We start from the raw sequence: 17,424 nt of genomic DNA on the forward strand, positions 1-17,424 counted from the left end.
TGCATAAACAGATATGACCGAGACATGTGAGCATGTCTTTACCCCTCTATGGGCATGGTGGTCCCTAGGGCAAAAAAGGGTGGGAGACAGTGGCCATCTCAGACTCATTCCCTGCGTCTTTGTTATATCATCAGAGACCATCTGGTTAGTAAATATCTGTGCCCCTGGCGAGGAATAAAGCAGGCAGAACCAGCTTAGAAACACCAACTCTAGACCCGACGATGCAAGACCTAAAACATAAAAAAACACTCATCCGAATCAAAAGCCTTCTCAGCATCGAGGGAGGCTACTACAACTGGTACCGCCTCATCAATGTTATATAAGAGAGTAAACAGTTGTCGTAGGTAATTCTCTGTGGACCTACCCAGGATAAATCCTGCTTGATCAGGAAGGACCAACGTAGGCATGTGGGGTAACAATATGCCGCCAGGAGCCAGGCCAGTATCTTATTATCATATTTGTTAAGGACAGAGGCCTGTAGGAGGCACACTTTGCAGGGTCTTTGTTAGGTTTTAACAGGATCGTCACCAAGGTGGTTCTAGTGGACTCGGGCAACACACCCCTTCCAAGAGCAGCTTCATACATAGCAATCAGGTGGGGTATAATATACTCAAAATATTCTTTATAGGATTCAACCGTTATGCAATCCATCCTGGGTGCCTTACTATTGAGCAAGGAATTACTCACCTGCGTCAGTTCCTCTTCCGTAAGAGGTTCATTCAGGGCTATCGCCTGTTCTGGCTCTAACCACTCTAGGGCCACCCTACCCAGGTATTCCTCCATTTCCTGAATTCAAGCCTGAGTGTATAATGCATTATAAGCATTCTGAAATACTGCATTAATCCCCAAATTATCCCTGACCATTACACCCTTCCCATCATCCACCTCCACAACATTTACTGACTGCCTTTCTTGTTTAATCGTCCATGTCAACGTCCTGCTAGGTCTTACCGCTTCTGCTGCCACAGGGCCGCTCATGAACCTTTCCTCTCTCCTAGCCACAGAGGCGAATTGGCCTCTAGCCTATTGTTATTTAATTTTCACCTCAGGCTCATCACGGTCAACCTGCTGCGGTTCCAAACATTTTATCTCCCTCGCCAAGAAAACCATGGACCCTCTTAGAGCCTTCAGGCCCCCCTTCGCCCCTGCTCTGGAGAGACAACACCTTCCAATATAGACTTTGAACGTCTTGCATGTCACTCTCGGGTCAGGAACCTATATTATTCTGAAAGAACTGTTGTATATCCTGAACAATCTCATCTTTAAACACTGTGTCGTCTAGCGCTCACCCCTTGAATGATCACCTAAGCAATTTGGATGCCTGTGCTGGTCCGGAGAATTAAATCAACACTGGAGAGTGGCTGGAAAGTGTGCAGTGGAGAACTTTAGTAACAGTCAAAGCCCTAGCTATATTACCAGGGACCATTACATAATCTATTCTGGACCTCTGAATAAATGGTAAATTCCTTCACATTGAGATTCCTGAGATGTCAGGCGTCGACCAGCATATGGTAGTCAGCTATAGGGTTCCAAGTTGAGAGAGAAATTGAAGTCACCCAGACAAATAATTTCACACAAGGGAAATGTACGTATGAAATTCCCACAAGTCTGGAGAGTCAATATTTGGGGCATATACCTTTATAATAAGAATCCTCATTCCCAAGCATTCACCTGCTAGAATCATGTCATGACCATCTGATCATGGAGTTTAAAATCGAGAGACTTTCGTATACATGTTGCTACTCCCCTGAAGTGTGAAGACAAAGATGAGCATTATATGTGTATCCCCCACCCCCTGGCCCTGGGCAGTTTCCCTTATTTGCCTAAATTAGTCTCCTGGAGCATTAGAATCCTAACTTGGTGCCATTTGGCCTGATTCATTATCAGCCGAAACCTTTTGTCATTCGTAAAACCCTGAATGTTCCATGTCATAACTATAATCATATCACCCATTACACAGGTATGCATACATAAATCCATGCCCTTGTGCACATTGTTTGCCCTTCCTTCCCAGTGATGAGCATCTATGTCTCCTGTATGATATGATATGATAGGTTAGAGGTTTATAAGCGCGGACCCGGGGATCGAACCTGTGTTGCTCCGTGTCGGATTGCTTCCAAGGTGAGCATGTTGCCCCTGAGCTACCCTCCCTGTAGCACTATCGGATAATATTGTGATATCATTCAGATGTTCATCTGTTGTGAACACTGTGTATAAACAACTTTCCCCCTTTACAATATACCAACACCCCCCCACCCCCACCCATGCCAGAAGCACAAACATACCGGCTATCACCCCCACCTTACCCTTCAATATACTCAAAACTCAAACAGGCTAACCTTCGCAGTTACTGCGTAAATGGGGACTGACTGTAGGCAGCTACAGCACCTTCTGACAGGCGGCATCTGAACAGCCTTCTTATCGACATGAAGCATAGCGGAACTCAGCTGCTACAGAGAATTTGCTAGTGCATATCCTTATGCACCTCCTAGCAGTGTAGATTTGAACAGGTCTGCCCTCCAGCTGCCCATCAGTGCAGAGATTTTTGCAGTGAGCTACTTGTATTGGGCAGTTCTTTCACAGACCACTCAGCCGACCTGGGGTCTGTAAAGAATATCGTCTTTCCCTCATGTATAATTCTCATTTTCTCTGGGTACGGCATAGCATATTTTATATGCTTTTTTCACAGAATCAACTTGACCTCTTGGAAGGTCTTCCTCTGCTCTTGCACCGGAGGACTAGAGTCCAGGTCACACTTCTCTCTGGTGGCTCTGAGCAGCACGTCCCTGCCCCTATAGCAGAATATTGTAGCTATAATAGACTGTTCGGGAGCTCCCGGGGGGCCATGTAGCCAAGAAGCAATGCACCCTCTCCACCATGAACAAGGAATCCAGTAGCAGTTTTATAAAGAATTTCTCTATGTTGTCTATGGTCATTGCCTCTGGCACTCATAGTATACACAGATTGTTTTGTCTAGACCTCCCTTCCAGGTCATCGTTCTTGGCCACAACTTTCTTCACTGTTTGTTGGAGGTATGCTACATCTTTCTGCAGAGTGGAAATGTTATCTTCTCCATCGCTATTCCTCTGTTCGGCTTTGGACATTCTACCACAGAGCTTTTTAATCTGTATGGCTAATATATCAACATTGCTGGTTAGCGCGTCTATAGTTGTGCCCAGCATGTCCGTACTATGCTTCAGGGCCAAATGGGTCTGATTTAGGAGAGAGACATCTGAATGAGCATCAACCAGTGCTGGTGTATGTCCTGTTTTAGCAAACAAATCAATTTTAGCCTGTTATTTGGGATTTACCATTCTGGCGGTCTGCGCCTAACAGGATTGTCGCTGCTGCCACTTGAGCGTCTCTGGAGTACCCACTGGCTTATTGACTGGACTCACCACTTGGTGATCCTATCTGTGTCCGCCAAGGTTCAACTGCCCGCACCATGTACCTTCAGGTGAGGGCCTCGGTGCAAAAAGACCACACCTCTACTGCAGCAGTCCAGGCACCAATCGTCCCTCAATAATCTGCCCAGAATTGTGTAGCACAAGGCCCTCCATGGCCCACCGTCCACGTATGTTGCTGCTCATCTTCAGCCCCTATGTGGATTCGCCCTCAGTGGTATTCCCTACTCAGGCTTCCTCAGTAACAATGCAGACATTTCACTTGCCCTATAATGACAGGAATGTGAGAGACTGACAACTGTGAGAGGTCAGAAATGCGAGACGGTCACAAAGGTAAGGTTTTCTAAAAGTTTGCCATTTATTCAAAGTAAAAAGGATTCTAATAAACGCCTCACTTTCCCTAACCTAACAGAGAGGCCCCCTGCCTAGCAAACTAAAACGAAAGAAAACCAACCTAAAGGCCAAAATCCATCTGGCCCTCATACTAATACATACAATCAAAATTTACAGGGAAAATATGGCTGACTTTTGATTCAACAAAAACAGTTTTGCAATTCAAACTTAAATATGTCTTCGAAGTACTCCTTGTGACCAGGGTTATATTCTCTTCCCCTAGATCAATTCAGGAATACTCAAATTATAATTCTGTTCCAACAACGTTCTGTTCAGAGAAATAGAAAAGTCTTTTTAAACCACAGAGTCTTTCTTGTAGAAATAACAAATGTCCTTTTTACAACAAGTAGTTCAAACTACACAATGTCTACCACAAAATACCTTTTCAAGGATGTGTGAAATACCTGAGGGTATCTCACCTAGCAATCCTCAAGAGTCCCCTATTTAGGTGGCCAAGAAAGGGAGGACCTTCTCTTATCCCGACCCGAAAGGCATACAAGCGGGAAAAGATCATCTGGGTAGGGGAGACCAGGGTTATACTCAGGAGAATTCCCAAAGGAAGATGCAGTATCCTGCCAGAGAAGGAGAGGAGGGTGAGATACCTGAGGCTTTCATGGGCTGTATTGCATCTGCCTCCCTTCCTCCCGTTAGAACTCTCCTGCCCCGATCCAACATCTCCTCCATACGTAATCAATCCTTAAGGTCCCAAACCCAGTTACAACCAAAAAGCATAACTCCCAGAATCATTGTTTCACCGGTCTCATTCGAATACTGCCCATTCTTCTTCTTCCCGTCCCTCTGATTATCATTTTCCGCATTCCCAACCTGCTTTGACAACTCACTACTGTTCCCACAATCCCTTCTGTACTGTTCTACATCCCGGTCATTCTCGTCTATTTTGCAAACCTCCTCCATCCTGTCCTGTAGGATACTCTGACACGCAAACCTCTCCCCTTTCCAATGACTATAATTTCTGATACCCACACTTCTCCCCGATGTAGAAAACCACAGACTTCTAATAAACCTGTTTACCTGACATGCCCCGACGCAAGGGTCAGGCAAAGTCAGGCAATTAACTTGAATCATGCACACCTGATGACCTTTCCTTTTCCCCACAGGGATAAAAGGTGGAGCGAGAGAGCACATTAATAGCACGGCAGACAGCACAATGAGACAGCTAATCCAAGGGCGGCAGTTCAAGAGAAGGAGAAAGGCGGCGGGAAGCGAGAGGGTGGCGAGGCGAGAAGTGACCTTACCCTTTCCCTCCCAGACCAGCAGAACCTTTGTGCAGGAGAACCTAAGACTGCGGACAATAGCACAAGTGCCTTACAGCAGAAATCAACGGTACATGAAGCGTGTCGACGCTGATAAGCGGCAGCGAGGGAAACTCCTGCTAACGTGGTCCGGCCTTGACTCCAATAAAGAAGAAAGCCAAGCGGTTCATCATAGCTGGTGAGTCGAGGGGAGAACCGATAAAAGCCGGGCTGTGTTGAATGAGGAATGCAAAGTGGTAAGTTTGAACTGCATTGAACTACGAAAGAACCGTAAAAGTGTTGAGGGGAGACCAACTGAAGAGGGAACCAGCACCACTTTGGCCAACTGAGACTATTTGCTTTTCAATAAACCCTAGCTTTTGGGAATTGAACCTCGTATCTGGCATATCAGTTCATGGTGATTGTGCCTTGTTTCCATACGCGAGGGTCCCCTAGGGGCCCCATCAAAATGGTGCCATCAAAATGGTGCCCGAATAGGGACCCTCCCCCACTTGTTCCATCGTATACATTGTAATATAAAGAAGGCGAGAGGAGAAAACAAAGCGAGGACGAGACGGTCGAGCCGGGATCAAGAGGTGTTCGGGGCGCCCCTGTGAAAGTGATGAGAGACTCCTTTGCAGATCTGCATACAGCTGATTCCTGATCAATGTGTCTGGCCAGAGAACAAGGAGGCAAGGGTCCCGAAACGAGGAAGAGTGATCCAAGATACGCAGAAACAATGATTTTTTGTTGCATCAGTATACGGACGAATTGCATCGTAAAAGACGATTTGGTTGATCAGATGAGTCGTGTCCCGATTCTAAATAACCCTGATATTGGTTGAGAGTTGGTTTTGCAAAATCAAACGCCCAGGGTAAGGTTAATTACAGCAAAATCATTGAGTGAAGTATTGCATATGGCCCAGTTATAGGGAGAAAATAGGAAGAGAAAGAGGTGAAGGATAGGATGAATTTGAAAACAAGGGTGTTACTTCAGCAGATGGCGGGACACAATAGAGGGAGAGGAAATACACAAGGGAGGAGTAATTCTAACATGCATGGAGGGCCTCTGGGATTAAATCAGTGTGCATATTGTAGAGAAGAGGGTCATTGGCGGGCGCAATGTCCACACTTGCAAAATAGGAATGGGTATGGTCAGAGAAGATCGCACAGGGGACACCCGGGAACAAACGGACAAAGTAGAAATGATAATATGCAGCAACACCAAAATAATCAAGGAAATGGCACTCAGAATTAGAGCCAAGATCAGAGTCAGATTCCTTATAACCAAAATCAGAGTGGGCAAAATAAAGGCAGGAGTAGAAACATTTTTGACACACAACTCAATACATATTATTGTGGCGACTATACATCGGATGATGTGTTGTTTCCTCAATAGGACAGCCCAAGACAGGGGTCGGAACCAGTGTCTCTTCCCGTGAATCAAAAAGGACCCTATGTAGAAATGAAAGTCGGGAATAGAGAGCACAGCTTTCTCGTAGATACAGGTGCACAAAAGTGCTCAATAGACCACCACTTGGTTCCGGAAATACCGCTGTCAGGGCAAAGCAATATTTCAGTAGGATTCGCAGGTATGCCAGTAATCAATCCAGTGTCCCAATCAGTACCAGTAACATTAGGTCCATTTACTGAATATTGTCCATTTCTCTTAACCGAAAATTGCGGGGAGAATCTTTTAGGATTAAATGTATTGAAGAAACTGAGTGCAGTTATCCACTGCACTCCTGATGGAGTGTTCTTGACAATTTCACCACAGAATATACCAGTGTCCGAATTTTTGTCCAAACCTTTGGCGGGGGAGTTGAGTGAAGTACCAACTTGCATATGGGCGATGAATGACAATGATGTGGGATGCTTGAAGATAGAACAAGTAAAAATTGTTTTGAAGGAGGGAGTAACATTGCCACGTATTCCTCAATACAAGATTTCAATAGAGGGAGGAAAAGCATTGAAAGGTATTGTTTCAGATTTGGTAAAACTGAAGGTGATTGAAGAGATTACAGGCAGCACATGTAACAGCCCCATTCCCCCAGTGTATAAGAAAGGAGGTAATGAGATACCGTACCGTTTCATAATTGATTTACGCGCATTGAATAAAGTGGTTGATCCTCAATTCCCATTGGTCCCAGACGTCACCACGATTTTGAAAATGATACCCACCTCTGCAGCATATTTTAGCGTTATAGTCCTTAAGAACACATTCTTCAGCATCCCAGCACATAAGGATAGCAGATACTTGTTTGCTTTCACATTAGGAGGACGGTCATTTACATTCACGCGCATGCCACAATGCTATACAGAAATTCAGAGTATTTATAGCAGGGCATTGAAAGAACAGTTAGATATGTTAGAACTACGGACAGGTTGTGTACTGTTACAATATATAGATGATTTATTAATTGTGGTGGATACAGAGGAGATTTGTAAAGAAAGTACTGTCTTGTTATTAACACACTTAGCAGCGCATGGCCATAAAGCGAGTTTGAAGAAATTCCAGTATTGCCTTCAAGAGAGGGGAGAAGACTGACACCAGAAAGAATAGAAAGTATCTCTGGTATGCCTATTCCAAAAACACAGAAAGGAGTCAGAGCCATAATAGGCATGGCTTCCTATTGCCGGCAGTGGATAGTGAACTTTGCAATGATTGTGAAACCCATGGTGGCATTGACAAAAAAGGATGCTGTGATGCCCTTGCAATGGAATGAAGAATGCCAGAGAGCATTTGATCTGCTCAAAACTGCATTGTGCTCCGCTCCAGCTTTGGGCACACCAAACTATGAAAAAATGTTTAGACTGTTTGTGCATAAGAATGAAGGCTGCGCGTTGGCTGTCTTAACGCAGGAACAAGGTGGAAGAAACAGACCATGCGGCCATTTTTCTTCCATGCTGGACCCTGTGGCATGCACTCTACCACGTTGTTTGCCAGCTGCTGCAGCAGCTGCTGCATCAGTGAAACAAACTGAAGGAATGGGGTTGGGGCACACCTTAATTTTAATGGTGCCACATGCCATAGACGTTCTATTGAATAGAACGCAGACGCAACACCTTACATCCGCTAGATTGACTAGATATGAAATTGTCCTATTTGCACCACACATCCAAATTATGAGGTGTAGCGCTTGGAATCCTGCAGAATTAATGCCACTGCCCAATGGAGAAGTAGGGGAGAATGAATCACCTCCTCATGATTGTTTAATGTTTACTGAGGAAGAAACAAAAGGAAAAATTGATTTAACAGACACCCCACAGAAAGGGCCAGATGGAGAACTGCTTGGAGACGGCTCCTGCTTCAAATTACCAGATGGCACATCAACTGCTGCCTATGCCATTACGACACAAAAAAGTATTGTAGAGAGTAAAAGAATACCCTACAACTCCGCACAAGCCGCAGAGATAATAGCGTTAACCAGAGCATATGAAATTTCTGAAAATCTGAGTGTAAACATATATACTGACAGCCAATACGCCTTTCGGGTGGTACATAACTTTGCCCGACTCTAGGCTGAGAGGGGTTTCTTGACATCACATGGAACCAGGATTCAACATGGCACTTTGATTGTATGATTGCTGTCTGCACTTACGTGTCCAAAACGCCTAGCAATAGTGAAATGCGAGGCGCATAAAAAAGAAACATGTAAAGTGGGAAGGGGGAACGCATTTGCAGACAGGATTGAGAAACAAACTGCCACTGATTTGAATACCAAGATATTAACAGTACAATCAGAAGAAGTGCCTTGCATGATAGAGAATGGGATTGCCACTGTCAAAGAAATGCAGGCAGAAGCAACTACTGATGAAATACAAGAATGGGCTGAGGGCTCCGACGAACTAGATCTAGAAGATTGCTGGGTGGACAAGAAAAGTAGAAATTGGATGCTGCCCAACTCCTTAGTAACCACGATGGTCACAATTGCTCACAGTCCCATACACATTTGTGCAAAAAAGATAGTACAGAACTTAGCCACAGTATGGAAGAAAACACACGTAAAGAAAAATGCAGAAAGACTGGTACATAATTGCATAACGTGTCTACAACACAATGTTGGGAAAGGGACAGCGACTCCAACATGTAGTTTTGGCCCCCCTCTATGCCATTCGAGGTAATCCATTTTGATTTCATAGAGTTGGAAAGGTGTCAAAACTTGAAATACGTTCTAGCGGTTGTGTGTGCGTCCAGTAAGTGGGTGGAAGCATATCCATTGAAGGACTGTACTGCCATGAGCACTGCAAAAGTGATGTTAAACGAGTACTTTTCATGGTTTGGCTTGCCCCGGGTCATATGGTTGGGCAATGGCCTGCATTTTGTGGGCGCAGTGGGATTACATATTTGCGCAGGACTCCAGATTGACAAACGATTCCATTGCGCCAGACATCCCATGAGTGCCAGACTTGTTGAGCGCCAAAATGGCTTATTGAAAGCCAAAATTAGCAAAATATGTGCGGGGAATAAGTTACGTTGGACAGATGCATTGCCCCTAGCGTTATTGTGCATGCATATATCTGTGCAGGCAAGGCCTGGGCTCTCCCCGTACGAGATCATAATGGGGAGGCCTGCGAATGTTTGGTGTGCGCCACAGCTGAGGCGATTGAGTGAAGTCGAGTATCCTGGGCTCAGTACATATTGTAACCTGTCAATACAGAAATTGCGTTTGATTCATCAGCAGGTGCAGGAGGCTCTTCCCATCAGATACACTGGTCCGGGGCATTTTCTGCAACCAGGAGAATGGATTCTAGTGAAGAACTTTGAGAGAAAGACATCGCTTGCACCGAGGTGGCGTGGACCCTACCAAATCCTTTTGGCAACACAAACTGCGGTCCGTGTGGACGGAAGAAACGCGTGGATACATGCCACGCATACAAAGAAAGTCCCATCGCCATTGAAAGAACTGCCTGATCCAGACGACCAAAGAGAGACAGAGGCCCCAGAAACGAAGGAAATTGTTGCCAGCTCTTTGCCACAAAATCTGTCTGATCCTGAATCAAAGTCTGGAAAGATTGCTATAAAGGAGAGAGGGCAAAGAGTGCCCCAACGTAGTCCAGCAGAACCTGCATCACTGCTGGCTGATACGAAGCCTGTATCATCACTTTGGCGCCCATCATCTTTCGTTACGCCGCAGGCTGGCACTGAGCCTGAGTCCGGAAGTGCATCTGCACTATTCATTGCTCACACAGTACCAGGAGCAAGGCGGTATAATTTCTGGCCTCGAAGGAAGGAGTGATCAAATCTTCGTTTTATTGATCTTTGTTGCCTCTGTTTCCCATCACGGATGAAGTGGGAACCGGAGGCCTAGGGGAGAGAGGCATGGGAGTTGTGCAAATCCGACAGCTCTGGAACGCGGCTCCCCGGTGCTATCTGGGAAAAAAATACATATGTAGATCACCCCTCACGGACAAGAGGGGCTCATATGGTACAATGGCAATTGATAACTGTTCTGGAGTTCTTTGAGTGATGTGCAGAACCACGATAATCTTGCCCAACGTATAGCAATCCAGGCTGCTGAGAACTGGAAAACACTTTGTTGACATTCCTGAACTTATTAACATTCGACCAAGTGGAACGGTAAGAGATATTCACGACGAACATTGTTGGAGAAGAAGGACCAGGAGAGAGAAATGCCTGCACCAGCTTTTGCCCCCGCCTGCACCGATGCTGATAATGAGTTAACTATAGAGACTGTAAGGTTAGAGAAAAACATTACTGAACATTTTTTATGCTGATCCTAACAATAGTCATGTGCGTTATGAGTATATTAGCAGCAATAATAACAGTATTGGTATTATGGTATTTAGAAGAAATACATCCATTAGAAGTGTTCTTGCCAATTAGAAATATTTCCGCTACTGAAAGCCCGGTCCATGTAATTACTTATACTTTGTCCCCAATGGAAGAGAGGCACAGGGAAGGATATGGAAATAACACATTACTACTGATAATGAATATGACACACTCAATTCTGAGAAAAAACAATTGTTGGGTGTGTGCTCACCTACCACAGCATGGTGGTAAGGGAATAGGTTGGTATGTGCAGCCACTACCATTGAGTTCTGCATGTTATGCGTCCTTAAGTACATTGTATTACGGGAAATGGAACAAGAGGGAAACGGGTCAATTAGATAAAACAAACATGGATGAATTTGAGGAGTTAATTATGAAACCTGTAGGTTGTTCTATATTTCATAAAACACGACTGATAACACCAGTAGTTATGCCACAAGATAGATTATTTGTGCCATATAAATCGTCTGTAATCACATTTCATATGAACCTAGAAGGAAATAAAGATACAGTGCCCCTCTCCTATACAGTAAACTATAGTCCACGCTCTGTTCCCTTTTGCTTAAAGAAGAAGGGTTCCTATTCAGTAGGGACATTCACTAGATGTATGAATATAGCGTTCCTTTACAGAGAGGAAGAACCAGTGTACGTAGGTGACCCTGTTTATTTTATATGTGGAGAGAAAGCTTATCCCTGGTTACCTAGAAACTGGGGAGGTATTTGTTACTTGGGGATTCTGTTTCCAGGGGTGTTCCTTTCAAAAACAGCAGACATAGCCAAACTATCCAGATCAAGGCCACGGCGAGATGAGGAAGGAGGATCCATTGCGGAAGACATAGCAAAATCATTTATACCATTTTGGGGCCAAGCAATAAACTCCTATAACATAAGACAACTGTCCAGAATATTAGAGAAAACAATAAATTGGATAACGGATATATTATACAACATGACGTTGAAGGAAAAAGGGATTAGATTGATGACACTTCAAAATAGGATGGCTCTTGACATAATTTCGGCTGATCGTGGGGTAGTTTGTAAAATCGTGGGATCATCATGTTGCGTATTTGTAAGTGACTCCTCCCCTACGATTTATGAAGCGATAAGAAAATTACACATTTTGAGCTCCGACCTCCATCCCCCAGAGGGAAATATTACGCTCATGGGGATGGAAATCAGTTGCAATCCTAGTAGCAGTGCTCGGAATATTCATGACCTGTTGTTGTTGCATACACTGTTTAGCAATAATTTGCACCAAAATAAGTGAGGAATGCGTACAGATAGTAACAAAAAAACTCCTAGGTTGGATACTCAAATGAATCATGAAATAAAGACAGTGAAAGAATTCATGTCAATCAATATTGATGACAATGATGATGAAAATAGTAGCATGCAAAGTTCGGAATCAGATACTTGGTCAGAAGAGGATGCAATGTATGGATAAGACGCTTGGCTTACGGCCAAGAGGAGGGTTTGTGAGTCCAGAAAATACCCTCCCATTTTTTTTAAATGTTTTTATTAGCATTTATATGTGCATGTACAGTGAAGCATCAAGAACATGGTGAGGGTGAGTCACCTAGAGTATAACATATATGCAATTTGAGCTTGGTAAGGGTGGGCAACTTAACTTAACAAATAACAAAAGTAACACTAACTGTTCGCATGTCCTCCGGGGTGTTGGGCTCATCGCTTTGTTGTCGGACCCTCGTCTCGGGTCGGTGAGGGCTGGCCAATCATACTAGAGCGTATTGTGGAGGGGAGTGTGGGTTTGATGTTCCGGTATCTCGGTCGAACTTACTCGATGGTCCAGGGGGGGGTAGATTCAAGGGGGCTTGAGGCTCGTTGAGGAAATCAAGTCTCTCAGGAGGGACCTCCAGGCCTCCAGCGCGGTACTTGGATCTTCTCCGCCTCGGTTAATCCCTTCCTCCCACGCCCTGGTTTCGGCTGCCGTCCATCTTAGCATCTCCTTAGTCCAGGGTTCGTGTCTGGGGCCAGTCAGGGATTTCCAAGCCATGGCAATTGTTCTCTTCGCGAGTGCGCATGCAATGTCCATAAACTTCACCAGGTGTTTGATTTTACTCAACCTGGGGTAGGTACCCAGGAGGCATTCCTTGGGTGTCCATTCGTATGTCTCCAACCCAGCTCTCCTACAGGTCTGTTCGGCGGCGGACCAGAGTTTCTGTGTTTTAGGGCAGGTCCAGAACATGTGGATCATGTCGGCGTGGTCGGCAGTGCACCATGGGCAGGTCGGAGCCACCTTGTCGGAGAATGTGGCTATCCTGTGCGGAGTCATGTAGGTCCTGTAGAGGATATTGAGTTGAATCAACCTGAACCTCGCATTCCGGGATATCTCCTTCGGGTATGATAGGGCCCTCGACCATTCTCCTTCTGTGATTTCGGTCCCTAAGTCAGACTCCCATTTCTCTTTCAGGCGTGCGCTTCTTGGGTTGGTCCTGTCGTTTATTTGGATGTACAATCTCGACGTCGGTTTCCAGCCGTCACCGACACCATACAATTCCCGCACAAGTGGGCGTGTGTCCGGCTCCTCAGGCCATTCAGTCCATTTCTCTTTGGCAACCTGTCTCACCTTCTGGTACCATAGGAATTGTCCTGGGGGGAGTCCATCTGTCTGTTGCAGTGATTCAAAGTCTCTAAAAAGCCCATCGCTGAACATGTCTCCCCATGAGTAAAGGCCGTGGTGCTCCCATCTCCTCATCGCCGATAAGTCGCTGTTGGTTTTGCACACGTCTGCCAGGATGGGAATCTCTGGTACGTACGGGTGCCGTAGCCCCAGCATAGCGGTGACTTTTGTCCACACCTGTCGCCCCAGCTGTGCTATCATAGGTGGGTCATGAGGCCCCACTTGCGTGTTCCATATTAGCTCCTTGGGGTGCATGGGGGAGGTTAGTTGGTGCAGGAGATTCGTCTCTGCCGAGGGGTCGTCACATAGCCATTTTGCGATATGGGTCAGTTGTGCCACCAGATAATACCTCTGAAAGTCGGGAAGCTGAACGCCACCCTCGGCGTAGGGGAGCGTAAGGATGTTCAGTGCAAGCTTGTGGCTGGCTCGGCCCCAAAGAAAGTCTCTTAATAGGGATTCTAGCTTCCTGAAGAAGGGTGGTGGAATGTAGTATGTTATGTTTGTGAAGTACTAAAGAAATCTGGGCAATATTATCATTTTGGATATTGCCACTCTACCCATCATTGAGAGCGGCAGTTTCGACCAGAATTTGATAGATCTGCGTACTCCGGACATGGCCACCTCCGTGTTGCAGTCATGAGTAGAGGCCGGCGTGTGCTTAATGGTGAGGCCCAGGTAGCGGAACGCCTCCACCTGCCATTGAATCCCAATCGTGGGGAGTTCGTCAGTGCTCTTGCCTCTGAGTCCAGCCAAGGGGAAGGAGCATGATTTCTGGCGGCTAAATTTTATCCCAGAGTATTTCGCGAAGTTGTCTAGGATATCCAGGGCTATAGGGGCGTTTATCTGGGGGTCTCGTAGGTATAGGAGGACATCATCGGCATACAGGGAGATGATATTGTCTGTTCCGCCCAAGCTGATGCCGGCATCAAAAAGCTGATTCCTGAAATAGATCGCCACCGGTTCAAGGCCCAGAATGTATAGCATTGGGGAGAGGGGACATCCTTGCCTGGTTCCCCTCTGGATGGGCCACGCCTTCGATATCATGCTACCAGTCTTCACTCTCGCAACTGGATTGTTGTAGAGCACCTCGACCCAGCGAACAAATTGATCGCCTAGCCCAAATTCCCTCAGGGTCTCAATCAGCCACTCCCAGAAGATCGAGTCGAAAGCCTTGATGGCATCCAGCGACAGCACAGCCAGGTCTTCGGTGGATTCGGCCGTGTGTGCTATCACATGCTGGAGTCTACGCAGGTTGGCCGTGGTGTTGCGTCCCGGAACGAAGCCAGTTTGGTCTTCGTGTACCAGGGTTCCTATTACTTTCGAGAGCCTCTTTGCCAGAATAGTTGTTAGTATTTTGCTGTCGTAGTTCAGGAGCGCTATTGGGCGGTATGAGTCACAGTTTTCAGGTGGTTTGCCAGGCTTAAGCAGTGGGACTATAAAGGTCTCCCTCGTGCTACTAGGTAACCCTCCAGTTTCGAATGCCTCCGCATAGACTTCTTGTAGTATGGGGGATAGGAGCTCCTCGTATGCCTTGTAGAACTCCGGTGTAAGGCCGTCTGTTCCGGGGGTTTTGCTCGTGGAAAGGGATCTGATCGCCTCGGAAATGTCCTCGGGCGTGATGGGCTCCCCCAGCATGTCTCTCTGCTCCTGATTCAGTCTGGGTAGACCGACTTCCTCCAAGGTGTCTTTGATGTCAGCCTTGGGTATGCGATTGGTGTGGGCGTATAGTTCGGCATAGTAGTCAGAGAAGGTGTCGTTTATCGCTTGCTGTGTCCTGTGGGGTGTACCCCCGCTGTCCTTAATCAAATTTAGTGCCGACCTTGGGTGTTCTTTACTGCATAACCACAAGTATCCTACCTGGTTTGTCCGCTTCGCTGTGTGCCTTCGCAGACCGAGTGGAATAGTCGAACTTCGAGAGTCTCTCCCATGCGGTTTTGCAGTCTTCTCTAGCCTCCTTCAGCTTGGCTTCCGTCTCTATCGTTGGGGGGAGTGTACTCTCAAGGTGCTTGATCTCCTCCTCCTCGGACTCTAGTACTTGTCTCAATTGCCTCCTAATCCCGCCTGCTTCGGCAATTACCTCTCCCCTCGTCACCACCTTCATTGCTTCCCAAAGTGTACTCCATTTGTCGACTGAGCCCTTATTGAGGTCTATATATTCCTCAAGCTTCTCAGCTAGGGTTTCCTTGAATGCGGGATCGGTCAAGGCCTCTGTTGGCATGCGCCACATCGGGATAGGGGGTCTAGGGCCTCTCAGACAGAGTTGCAGTACTAGCGGGGAGTGGTCCGATATCGATCTGCCCAGGTAGGACGCAGATTCAGCCTGTGAAGTCAGCTCGTGGTTTATGAAGAGATAGTCTATCCTGGTGTGGAGGTTGTGGGGGGCCGAATAGAACGAGTAGGATCTATCGACTGGGTGCAAGTCCCGCCAAATGTCGGTCATGTGTAACTCCTCCATTGCTCTGCGAAGGGCTTCGGAGGAAAGATTGTTGGGTGCGCGTGGTGTGATAGACCTGTCCATTTCAGCGTCCATGACACAGTTGAAATCCCCTCCCCATATTAGAGTATGGTCCCTATGGAGCATGATTTTGGCGCACAGCTTCCCGAGGTGAGAGGGAATGCCGTGTTGGGGGAAATATGAGTTCACTATGCATAGCCGAGTGTTCTCCAGCATGCCCCACATTATCAGGTATCTTCCTTCGTTGTCTCTTTCTACGCCCAGTTGTTGGAAAGGGGTGCCTGGGCTTACCCATGTGTACACTCCCCGTGCATATCTCGAGTAGGATGAGCCATGCCCCTGGCCACCCCAGTATTTCAATAGTTTGTCCGCGGAGTCTGTGGAGAGGTGCGTTTCCTGTAGTAGAGCGAAGGATATCTTCTTCCTCTTCAGATAGGAGTGTATCCGGTTTCTACGAAGGTAGGACCCCATTCCCCTGACGTTCCACGTGATCACCTTAGGTTTTGATGCCATTGTGCGTCGACTTCAGATGTCAGCAGAGATACCCCCACTTTTCCAAGGGTTGATCGTATGTTGTCTCGGGCCATGACCTGTCCAAACCGTGAGGGGCGATCCGTTTCAATGTTTAATTTTGAGTTCGTTCTGGAGCCGGTAAGAGTTCTCGGAGGCGGGAGAGTTAGAACAACAACAACTTGAAAAACACAACTGTAACTGGTGCACCCAGCTCCTGTCACAACGGTGCAGTGCTCGGGTGCTCTCGCACTGTCTGTCCCCATCCGGGTGTCTAGCGCGAGTAAGTATGTGCCGGCAACTGGCCTGCACTGGTCTCTCGCGGGAACGGGGTCCATGTACGCGCATGGGGAGTCCGGCGGGCCGCGCACTCGTTTAGCGAACTCTTTTTGTAGTTTTGCTTCAGGTGGGTCGGGGCTCTTTTACCATTTCTGGTGTGTTGGGGGGCATCTGCGTCATCCCTGGCTATCTTCATTATGTTGTCCGAGAGAAGTATCCGCAGGGACCTCGGCCAGGCCGTTATGTTCCATCCACATAGTGGCTGCCGCTGGAGTTTCCAGGAACAATGCCCTTCCCTTAAAAAGCACTTTCAGTCTGGAGGGTTAAAGCAGCATATATTTCAGATTCAGTTTCCTCAGTCTAGCCTTGATTGGTACGAACGAGTTCCTGGCTCTCTGAACCGACTGGGTGTAATCGGGATATATAGTGATTTTAGAGTTGCCCCGTTTTATTTCTCCGCCTTCTCGCGAGAACTTCAGGATTACCTCCCGGTCCCGGAAGTTGAGTACCTTCGCAATGATGGGGCGAGGGTAGGAGCCTGGGGGAGGTTTCTTTTGGAGGGATCGGTGAGCCCTCTCTATGGCGAAGCCCTGGGAGAGATTTGCCACCCCGATCTCCTGTTGGATTAAGGATTCCACAAAGGCTGTCGGGTCCATAGCCTCTGTCCCCTCCGGCACCCCCAGTATCCTGATG

The 17,424-nt window shown here is 46.8% G+C and overlaps 1 protein-coding gene across 1 annotated transcript in view; it reads right to left on the reverse strand.

Annotated features, from left to right (window-relative positions):
- The window catches only part of LOC138569763 (cAMP-responsive element modulator-like), a 1,496,827-nt gene that overhangs the window by 63,360 nt on the left and 1,416,043 nt on the right, over positions 1-17,424 (reverse strand). The gene's annotated exons all lie outside the window — the stretch shown is intronic.

Source organism: Ambystoma mexicanum, chromosome 2q, assembly GCF_040938575.1.
Source record: "Ambystoma mexicanum isolate Mex_15411 chromosome 2q, UKY_AmexF1_1, whole genome shotgun sequence".
Taxonomy (NCBI): domain Eukaryota; kingdom Metazoa; phylum Chordata; class Amphibia; order Caudata; family Ambystomatidae; genus Ambystoma; species Ambystoma mexicanum.